Source organism: Entamoeba invadens (assembly GCF_000330505.1).
Source record: "Entamoeba invadens IP1 unplaced genomic scaffold scaff_1105074724993, whole genome shotgun sequence".
NCBI lineage: Eukaryota > Evosea > Mastigamoebida > Endamoebidae > Entamoeba > Entamoeba invadens.
The window spans coordinates 93743-104091 of record NW_004440356.1 but is presented as its reverse complement, the minus strand read 5'-3'; positions in this window follow the sequence as shown (position 1 = coordinate 104091).

The following is a 10349-nucleotide window of genomic DNA, read 5'->3' as shown; positions in this document are numbered from 1 at the left end:
CCGCTCTTGAGAGAACAAAATTCCCACGCCCTCCCGCTCTTGGGAGGTTTTACTGTAATTATTTGTTTTTAAATAGATATTTTTATTTATAGAGGTGGTGGTGAAATTAGTCGGGTTAAAATTTTAGTTCATTTTGAAATGTTTGCAATATAAAGAAATATATGTCAAAACGAAACACAATCTGAATTCATAATTTTAATAACTTTGAAAGTGTTTCTTAAGACCATTTGTTGGAAATTTATACCTTTTAGCGGGTGACTATATTTAAATATTTATTATAAAGTAAGGCGAAAAAGTCGCACTTGGAGAAAAAGTTGCACCACTAATCCAAAGACTTCTTTTTTTTTCTATATTCCAAATTTTATCATTTTTATTGGATTGTTTTTTTGGAAAAAATAATTTTATTGTTTTCTTATCTTTTTGTTAAAATGGTTGTACTTTTTCTTGAATTATTAAAAAATGTAAATTTTTATTCGGCAATTTAAGCCTTAAATCATTTTAAATAAACCCGAAATATTAAACTAAAAACACTAATATTTTACTATGCCATCTTTTTATGAAAATTTAAAAAACTATTAACAATGATTTATTTTTTTAAGTTTAAACTATATTATTTTATAACAACAATATATTATATTAATAGCATTTGTTTTTTCTATATTTAATAAAAGACAAATCCTAAAGGTTTAGTTTCATTCTCAAAAAAAGATCAAAATATGTAAATTTTCATACAAATGTTTATGTTTGAATTTACTAATTTATAATTGTAACTCTAATACACCACAATAAATAACGATAAAACTTTAATGCATGACATTATCGATACAATTTGTGTTTATTGAATTCAAAAATTTGAAACAAAATTAATCATCCATTGTTTTAAATCAAAACATTTCTGTATTTTTGTTGAAATGTTTAGAACACAAATCCACGTTTAATTCGATATATACGATATTACTTAGATATTAACAGATATTTTAAACAATTTGGCCACTCGTTTTTCTCTTCTAAAATGAAATGCATTGGAGATACACACAATTTATAAACAAGATCATAATTTAAAAAATAAACAAAAAACTTTAATTAAACGATGTTGATTATAAATTATTGTATTATAATTTTATAATATCATGTCTATATTATTAAACAAATTTATTTATCAAAAAAACAATTGATGAATTTATTATAAGATTGAGAAAATACAGTTCATTTAACCTTTATCATCATTTCATAACCATAATGACATAATTATATTGTTTAATTGTAACTTGTATTAATATTTTAATACAACTGTCATATTAAAATTACAACGAATTAAAAACATGAATGTTAATAATAAATAAATAACAGTTTATTTACTTGCTCACAACAATTACAATTATTAGAATATTTATTTATATTTTATATAAAATTACCCTATTTCAATTAAACCTCTTTGTTATATAAATTATAACCATTTCTAAAGAGTTTAATCTAATTAATAACACAATGGAAAAGGAATTAAAGAGGTCTAAAAAGGCGACCTCGATTTGTTATGATAACGCATTTACTGCGAAAGACTGTGAAATTGATATGTTTTGTCGCCAACATGAGACTGAATTGCTTGCTTTGAAAGATCTCAGAGAGCAGGTTATATTTCTAAAAAGTAAATTTACAATTGCTTCAATATCAAGAATTCTCAAGAAAAATTATAATACATGCAAAGGTCTTATTAAAAAGCCGGATGATGCAGATGTAATTTGGGGTAGACCATGTCTACTAAATATAAAACAAAAAATGAAATTGTTGATATTATTAAAAAAAGACAAAATACTGAAAGGCCACTTTTTTCTTCTGATGTCAATAATTTAATTGAAAAGGTGTCTGGGAAGACTTTTAATAAAAAATCGACAATGGACTGGTTAAGTCACAATACCATTATTAAACCCACAGTAATCAAACCAATGGGAAAGAAACGTGCTGAATTGGATGCCGCGGAACTCGAAAGATACATTGATAACGCAAAAACATTATTAAACTCTGAACTATAGTATGTTGGAAAAGTCTTGAAAATAGCTGGAGTTGATCCTTCTCTTCTTCTTAATGTTGATGAGAGTGGATTTATTCTATTTGTTGATGCTCTGAAAAAGAAAGTCTATTGTGACTTGACAATTCCTCACAAGGAATTTTATTCTGTTGATAGAAATGTAAGAAGGGTTACTCTCGTTTGGGGTATTTGGGGTAACAACACAAAATTGAAGCCACTAATCATAGTTTCAAGACACACAATAGATAACGAAATTAAAGAATCTATGTTATTTGACCAATTTGATATTATATATCAAAAGAACACTTTTATGACGAACACAATTTTCATTTATTGGGTCAAAAAATTATTATTACCAGAATTGGAAGTACGAAGAATGAAAATAAAAATGAAAAATGAATGGGCAGTAATTGTTATGGATGGGCTTAAAGCACACATTACAAAAGAAGTACTTACAATCTTCAAAGAAAATAAAATAGCAGTACTCAAACTGTGTGCACATTCTTCACGTTTAACGCAACCCCTCGATGTTTCTGTTTTTGGTATACAATAAGTTTTATATATAAAGAGGTATGATTTAGTAAATATAATTAATAAAATGTATTATATATTAATCATATTATAATTATAAATAATTCAACATTGTGGTTAAATAATAAATTGTATTATTTTAAGTAATAAATTAAATTACAACTTTAATAAATGATATATTGTTATATTTAGTAATAGAAACTAATACAGATTCCATTTGAAAACAGAAAAGGTGAAGATGAAATGATAACAGTGGATTCAATTGGAAAAGTTCTTGAAACTTTGGGAATTACAAAAATATCTGAAGCACGAGGGAAGAAGAAGAGTTATATAATGCCCCATATAATCTTTATATGGGGCAACTATCCAAAGCAGAACTTCGAGATTTTGCCAAATCTTCACTTTCAAATCAAATTGTATCGATTTTCTCTACATGGGACAAAGCTACGGCGGGTGTCAACATTATTGCTTCCTTTAAGAGGTTCGGCTTTTACAACGTGCAGGTATCAAAAAAACGGGAAAACTTCAATCAGAGTGAGGTTTTTTCCAGAGCGAGCTGTTTTACTCATGAAAGAACTCGGAAGAGTCGCAAAGGTAACAAGAAATTATTTTCCGGGTAGAAAAAGAGTCATTCACTGCCATGATTCAGACTCGTATTCCTCAAGTGAAGACCCAAGTTGTGAAGAAAAATCAATCGTTGTTTAACTGATCAATTTAATTTGCTTTACTTTTTTAATTTATTTTGCAGTTTTTATAATATTTTAAATAAAGACAATTTGTTTTAATGTTTAATATTTTAATTTAAAATATAATTAATTTATTAGATTTTTATCATTAATTTCTATTTGATTTGAAAACAAACTTTCTAAAGTAAGAATGTATTAAATCGTATTAAATTATTTAATTAAATATTAAAAGATGATCGAAAAGAATTACTTATTAAATATTTTTTTGTATTTATATAATATTAAAATAGTAGTGAAACTCAATTCTTTAACCAATAATATAATAAGAATATTCTTTTTATCAATAATTATGAATAATACAAGGTCAAGTTTTGCCGATGCAATTATATTCAATTTAAAATCAGAAAAGAATAATAAAGAATGTGGTGCGACTTTTTCTCTAGGTGCGACTTTTTCGCCTTACTTTATTTGATTTGATTGTAAAATAAACCAACTTTTAATCACCTTGCATTTTTTCCAAAAAACTTCAAACAACCAATCAGATCTTTGAAATTGTCAAGTTTTCAAAAAAATCTCGGTATGACCGTACTTGGAACGATCCATTTCCAAAAAAATATGTACAAAGGGTTTTGGTTTAATAAGTATAAAAATAACAAGGACATTTTTGTACTTTACCGACAACTTGTCAGAAATTGAAGTTATTAAAAATGTTTTATTGATAAATGATAATATTTTTATTCCAATGAGGGTTTACAAACACTTTGTTCTTTTTGTTGTAGATAAAAACACAAAAGTGTATTGTTTTTTAACTCTTATGGTGATTATCATGATGAATTTTATTTACAACAATTACATGAATTGTTTTTCTATACTAAATTTCGAATACTCTGTTTACAAAACAGTGAATTACATATTGCAAAATGATGAAGAATCGTGTGGTTATTTCATTTGCTATTATACACTTCTTATTGTAATAGAAAGTGACTGCAGATTGTATTTAGCAACACATGTTGATTACCTGAAATTGTTGAAAAAAGGTTCAGATAATACACAGCAGTAATTCGGAATACAATGAAGACACACAAAAGAGTAAACGTATCAACCTTTATTTAAATGATGACAAATTCATATTGAAAACAACAAAAAGGTAAGTATGTCGAAGGTTATTAATGTTGATGATAAATTAAATATAACAAAACGTTTTGAAACAGTTGATATAACTGGAAAAGGAAGAAAAACGAAATTAACAAGACGAAAAAATGACACACAAACAACTGAAAATAATTGAAAAATAACCAATGAAGAAGAAACAGTTGAGTATTTGCGAGTAGATTTAACAGAAGTCGAAAACATTGTCGATTTAACACCAAAATCAGATGCTATATTTCTTCCAAAGTTTTTAGAAATGAGTGGTGAACAATACTTAGATTATTTTATACCAACAAATTTTATAAATAAAATATTGTTGTACACAAATACACATGGAAGATTATGCGTGTTTTTGTATAACAAACATAAAGAAACAACAAGATAATGGAATAACTTTGATTATTCTGATATGTAAGCATTTACCGGGTTGAGTTTAATTCAGGGAGTATACATGGATACAAAAAATCAAAGAAAAGAAACATGGTATGTTACTAACAGTAAAGAAATTTATCGATCTGTTTTTTCATTACGACGATACTCTGAAATGTTAAGACATTCGAGGTTTGACGATATCATAAAAAGAGTGTTTTAAAACAGTGAAACAATCAAACATTGTAATGAAGAAGAATGGGAGGAATTTATCGAAGAAGAAAACGAATACAGGAGAAAGGTTGAAGAGATAAAAGTAAAAATGGATAATAATGAAATGAATATTACAGACAGTAAAAATGAAATAATGCGAAATTATGATATTAGTGAAAAAAAATTAGTGAAAATGATAGTAACAGTGAGAGTGAGAGTCAAAATGATAGTAATGATTGTAGTGAGACCAACAGTGAAATAAAGAGCGAAAATATCACACTGAATTTTAATGTGGTTCCCAATACTCAAATGGAGGAAACTTTCAACTGTCCACTTTCTGTTTATGAAGACTCAGTTTATCAAAGTCGTAACGACTGGGATAATTATTACAAAATATAGGAAATTATAGATATGGCCAAAATCACATTTGTTAATATGGGTACTCAGGTAAACACGTCAAGTGAAGTTTCAATTGATGAAAATCTATCAGGTTATTTTGGAAAGTACCAAAATAAAATGTCAATGATTAATAAGTCAGCAAAAACGGGGTTTAAGTTTTATTTGTTGGTTGATTCTGTAACAAATTTAATTCGCAACTTTTTCTTGTATCGTGGGAGTGATGATGGAAATAAGATTGAAGGGTTGGGAGAGAAAGTTGTTTTGGATTTAATAAATCCATACAAAACAAAGTCATTTACTATTTACATGGATAGTTTTTTTTACATTTCTCAAATTAGCAAAATTACTATTTGAACGAACCAAAGGACAAATTAAACTTATGAGAACCATGAATTTTAAAGGAAAGAAATACCAGAACTTCTCAAGCAAAAAGAAAAAAGAAATGAGGGTTTCTGTCAATTTACAGAACTATTGATAGGTTTTTTTATTCAGTCTCATTGAACATAATAAAAACGTGTTGTTATTATTTTTTTACCAGACATTCCAATACACCTTGTCCAAACAACAAAAGATGACATTAATAAAGCAAATAAGATTGATATGATTAGAATAAATGTCAATCATATATACAACCGATTTATGGGTGGTGTTGATATAGTAGATGAAATGGTTAAAAGAACAGAAATAAAAAGACCGACATCAAGATGGCGATTAGCCATGTTTTACTACATATTAGGATTTGTTTTTAATAATATCATATCTGAAATTAAACTACAAAACAAAAATATCTCCATAAAAAAAAGTAAACAGAATTGAAGAATTAAAAAAAAATTTCCTTTAATTTTGGTTCATAAAAACGTTAAAAAAAGAAGAAATAATCGATGTACAAGAGCTATGATTTTTCTTATTTGATGCTTTCAAAAAACGAAAAATTTATAATTGTGAACATTCAATCAAAAATAGAGCATCATTTTTTCATCTCTGCAAAACAAACAGAAAAACAAATAATTGTATATCCAATGTGTGTTGCAAGTGTGGAAGGCATGTATGCAAAAAACATTCACTTCAAAAATTTGTTTGTTTATCATGTTTGTACATTGATTCCAATATGATAAACTTACTTTATTCTCAAAAACAAACAGGGAAATATAACAAAATGAATTATAAAACATCAAAGGAGCCTCCTTCTTAAAAATAAATGGATTTGGTATTTAAAATTGTTATGAATGAATTAATTATTACTACTAAATAACAATTTAAGTGTTCAGCCTTTATTGTGATTACTGAAGCCAAGTGTTTTTAGAGTACTTGGCTCTTGTAGTTCCATATTAAAAAAATATTGCCAAAAGGCATTTATGAGCTTTTTTATAAAGCTTATAATGATTTAAACATTTTTTGAAATTTTTTTACTTGGTCTTTGTAAAAAACAAAAAAATCAAAGCTTTTAAATTAAACAACTAATAGTTTTCATTTTATATATTTTTATAGTTAAAATATAGTTTCTAATAGATTTTTGAACCTTTGACTGTTATTTTTAAAAAATATAACGGAAACAAATAATAATAAAAATGAATAAAACTTGCAGTAAAATGTATTGGAGTTAATTATAAATCGAGATCAACCCTACACGAGGGAGACACCACAAAGTGTGAGTTGTCAAAAGTAGCTATCGATGCCTCCGATAAGCGAGATCTCCCACCTGAAGTTGGCCTGGTGGCTGGATAGGGTCTGGTAAACCCTAAAGGCAATCTCCCAGGAAGAGTAAGTCGAGCCTTGTCACCTCACATCTTTGCCGTTCCAGCAAGTCCCAACTCTGCGTTTTCAAAGGCTTTGAAGGAAACGCTATGAACTTAGAGAGTCAGATTGTTTCTCCATTCGATCATCAAAACAAATTCTTGCCATTTGAATCGAACAGGACCGCTATTTGACTTTGGCTTGGATAAAACCTGGTAATACCAGGGGCAAAGATGTGGGTTATAAAAGATGCCTCCTCGGCGCTATGTAGACTCTTTAAACGAGAGTAAAACATAATTGATTTCTTCTCGTATCGGAGTTGATTTTAAATCTGATTAAATATGGTGGTATATTACTTGAATAATAAATAAAAATATTATAACATTCTAAACAAAACTATAAATTATACAATAAAAACCCTTTAAATAATACAGACTTATCATTAGGAAAAAAGAGTGAATAACATAGCCAACATAACACTTCAAGTTTTAACTTGATTTTAGAGAACTTAAACATTATCTTTGAACTAAAAAAACATAAGATGTTTGTTCATTGTATTAAATTGAATTGAAAATATATATAAACAAACTAGAGGCGGCTAAGTGCCGCAACAACCCAACGGAAAACCTCTACATTTCAAACCCATCAAGTGGAAACCAGCCAACTCTCGCTGATTGAACGGTCTCAACTTGAGATCGTCATTTTGGCATGGTTTCCGGGGTGTTTGTTGATTACGACAAGAAACGTGAAGATATTGAAATTAAATGAATTTATTGATTTTATGTTCGTTTTGATTTGGAAAAAGAAAAACATAATATGAAAAAGAAAATGTTATTGGTATGTTTATTAATGTTCTATTTAAAGATTTACATTTTTTGTAGAAGATTTAGCCGTTATTTAGAAGATTCCGAGGTGAACAACGTTTGGGGACTGAACAACGTTATCCGACTGACTCAAATTAATATTTATTTTTTTTATTTTATTTTTGTAATAAAACATATGTTCAATAATAAGTATCGAATAAAAACTTTTTATGTTGACTGTCAAACACAATTGAAAACGTGGATGGTGGTACAACAATTAGTTTAAATACATTTATCATAAAAAATAAATAAATATCTTCTGTTTGATTATCAAGTTTGTTTTAAAACGCGACATAATGTTAAGTAATATAATTACACTTAAAGTCTGTTAAATTAAGTCTGAAAAACAATTGATAATTATTATTTTATGTTTTAATCATAATTGAACATCAACCCGTAAAGCATATTTTGAAGGTGTAATAGTTACTATTAAACCCTTTCCAACAACAACGTGTTAAAATAATATTCACAACGTGGTTGTTATGTTATAAAAAAGAACAATACATTTCATTTTTCATTTATTGAATAAAAAACCAAAAAAAACTTTTGCCTTTTTTATTTTTTAATTTTTTTAAATAGAGTACCGTGAAAAATCACTGCGGCGTGAAATATTACTGCGAATTGTTATTGGGCAAAAAATAATGTTATTAAGGGTTTTAAAACATTTTGGTTAATTTTTTTTTGTTATTTAAGGCTGTTAAAATGAAAAAAGACAATTTTGTTCTACAAAATCTTTTGAGGCCAGGTCAACAGATTGTGCTAAGATGGCGTTTTTATATACTTTTTATGAGGGTTTTGTTTTTTCCTTTTCCAATTGAAAAACAAAACGTATTTATTTTTTGTTATTACAAAAAGACAAATTCTAAATTATAGTTTCGGATATCCAAAAATTATTTTACCAAGAAAAAATATGTTTTGATATTTTCAAAATGTGAATAAATGTGTCAATAATTGATATTTATTTACCCGTTACATCGATTTATAAAAATAAAATTTTATTGAACAGTACATTTATTTGATAAATTTTAAACACCTTTCAACATTAAAGTTTTGCAAAATATTGTATTATTGGTAAAGATTAAAAATTACCAATAAAAAATCGTCTTCATAATTTTAATTATTAAATAATCACTTAACAATATTATTTCATTCTAATGTATAAAATGTATTCCTTGGTTAATAATATATTGATTTGTTATTTGAATAATTATTACTCAATGTTTTGTAGATGTTTTATGAGAGTCGTTGATTTTTTCGATTAATAAATTAAAGAAAGAATCTAAACCGTCACACCGTGACACAAAAAAATGATTTAAATCAAAATGAATAAACAATATAACTGTGTATTAAATAGCAACATTTGTAATATCGAAATCGTTCAGTAAATATTTGACATGTTGGTTGTATGACCACTGTTCATTTTGATTGTGGAATGTTGTGGAAATACAATCACAATTCACATCAAATAAATCAAACAATGAACTATTATTATAGTATAAATATAATTAAAATATAATAAACAACAAACAAGTGAAATAGTTAATTAACATGCAAATTTAATTAACATCAACATAACAATTACAAAAATTTATAATAAAACAACAATAAATTAAATTATATTTTTTAAATGTGAAACTATTTTTTTAATAATTATTATCATATAATTAAACTAGTCGATTAATTATGGATAATTTTATTATAAATTATCATTATTTTCAAAAGGTTAATACACCATAACCCCAAACAACTTATTTTTTTCATTTCAACAAATTATTTATTTTTTAAAACAGGTGTGATTAAATAATTATACCCGACAAGCCCACGCTCGTTAACCGTTTGATATCATCAAATTGATTTATTTTTTAAATTTATCAATATGATATGTTCATAACACGTTTTTGTATTATATCTGTATTCAATTTATTGTAGTTGTTGTTTTAATAATAATATAAATGTTAATACGTTTATTCTATCTAAAATTATTCGAGTTTATATTACTGTGCATTTTTATATAATTATTATGTTAAAACATATTGTTTTTGATGATAAATTATGTTTATACAATAAAGGTTAATAAGTTGAATATTCCCAGCATAAAATAACGACTAGCTGAAGAGAAATCAAATAGAGTTTTATAAAAACCAAAGAGTGGACTATTTATTCAAAAATTCGATGTTTTAATTTATTCGTTTTTGTTATAATGTTTTGATGTATTGTTTCGTATTATAAGTTATAAATTGTTAAAATCAATAAAATAAAAACCAATATCTAGTTTGAGTTGTTTGGAATGTTCGGTTTTACGAATTTACCCTTGTTTTAATTGATAGCCATATTATATAACATTTTTACAAACTAAATTATTTTTTATGTTTTATAAGC